Source organism: Anas acuta, chromosome W (genome assembly GCF_963932015.1).
Source record: "Anas acuta chromosome W, bAnaAcu1.1, whole genome shotgun sequence".
Lineage (NCBI taxonomy): Eukaryota > Metazoa > Chordata > Aves > Anseriformes > Anatidae > Anas > Anas acuta.
This window is the reverse complement of record NC_089016.1, coordinates 7,646,891-7,648,869: the sequence shown is the minus strand read 5'-3', so window position 1 is coordinate 7,648,869 and position 1,979 is coordinate 7,646,891.

Sequence of the window (1,979 nt, the reverse complement as noted above, 5' to 3'; positions counted from 1 at the left end):
CCTCTTTCGCCTTCCGAGCCTCCGGGACCCACACAAGCAGCCGGGGACGCCCCCGGACAGACGCGTTCGGGCGCCGGCGGACCGCCCGCCGGCTTCTGGCCGCTCTCTCTCTCTCTCCACAGCTCTGAGCTCGCGGCTCGTTGCTGCTTCTCCGGCGACTCGCACGCGCGCGCCCCCTTCTCGCTCGCGCGCCGGCTCTCCAAGCCCCAAGCGCTCGCTCGGCACCGCTGGCGGAGCAGAGTCCTCACTCTCTCCTATAGACGGACAGAAAAGTCCTTGCCTCGGAAACGACGCGGGTCCTTTTCCAGGCTACCGCGGCGAGGCACCCGAGCGCAACCGACTTTTACCTCGACCTAACTGGAGGCACAGAGAAACAGCGACGCCTACCACACCTTCCGAGCCGTGGCACGAGCTGCTAGTCTACCTCCAGCCCCACGGCGGGCCCCAAAGTCCCGTCGGAGACGCGGTAGACCTGGCCGCCGTTCCCTCTGCCCGATCGTCGGCAAACTCCTTCGCGCGGGTAGACCTGGCAACCTCAGGAGGACACGGGGAGGCCCGCCGGCCGGGAACCAACACCGCCGGCCCGCCTTCCTTCGCTTTTCGAGCGGGCCCTTCCGGCACTTTTCGGACCTTTTCGGGCTTTTTCGGACCTTTCCGGGAATTTCCGACGCTTTCCGCGCCATCGGAACCCCTCGGGAACCGCTCGACCGACCGACGGGCGCGCGCCTTCGCAAACGCGCGCGCGCGCGCGCTCCCGTCGCTGCCGGGCAGACCCCAACGCCGTTCTCGCGGCCGGACCTGCAGCGACCCCTACAGGTCGCCAACCGGCAAAACAAACATGGCGACCGCGGCCGGGTAGACCTGGCGGCTGCTGTCCGCAGCACTTGTACAAGGCGCCCGCGGCCCCCCCCGCCCCCTACAGGTCGCCAACCGGCAAAACAAACATGGCGACCGCGGCCGGGTAGACCTGGCGGCTGCTGTCCGCAGCACTTGTACAAGGCGCCCGCGGCCCCCCCGAGCCGGGGAACACCTGCCGGCCGGGAACCAACCCCGCCGTCGTTTCCCTAGCAGGGCTCTGCTTTGTCTTGCTCAGCTTTCAGCCGCATTACTCTGCTCTCCTGTGCTGTGCTAGGCTTCCTTTGGAGACTGTCTCGATGATTTTGCTGCCGAGTCGATTGGTAAATTTATGAACGCATAAACCGTCAGACACAGAACTTGGCCTCCCCGCAGCCCAGCCACTGTCCCCTCAGAACTGGCACGTGTGGGCAGCAGGCCTGGCCAGCCGACATGGTCCATTCTGTGTCCCCAGCCATGCGGCGAGCTGCCAGGTGGGTCCCACTGCTCGTTGTGTGTCTGAGGTTCTTAAAGACAGTAAGTAACGACATGATTCCCACAACTGCGGTGGAAGAAATCCACAACAACAACAACAACAACAACAACAACAAAATAGATAGAGATATATAAAACCAGCTAAGGCAAGACATGGTTCTTGCCCACCGTCACGGTGCACCAGGAGATGTGAAGGAGGCTGGGGAGAGGGCGATCAGGGTACAGCCACTGTCCAAGTCTGGCTGCCACCTGCACACAACATGAGGGCCCTCCGGTCTCCCCCCCACAGACACTTGGAACCCAAAGGAGGGCTGGCCGCCAGCTCGCTACGTTCGCTTTGCTTCCCTTTGTTTTGCCTTGCTCCGCTTTGCTTTGCTCTTCCTGGCACAGTTTTGCTTTCCCATACCTCCTTTCCTCTGCTGTTCTTGCCCCAGCTTTGCTTTGCTTTGCCTCAGATTGTTTTGCTGTTTCTTTCCTGAAAATGCTTTGCTTTTCCTTGTGCTACATTCCCTTGCTCTGCTTTGACTTGCTTGGCTTTCCCTTCCCTGGCCGTGCTTTCCTTGGTTTAGCTTTGGGTTATAGACCTGGCACTGCTTTCCTTTTCCTACCCCTGCTGTGCTTTGCCTTGCCTCAAACTGCTTTGCTTTGTT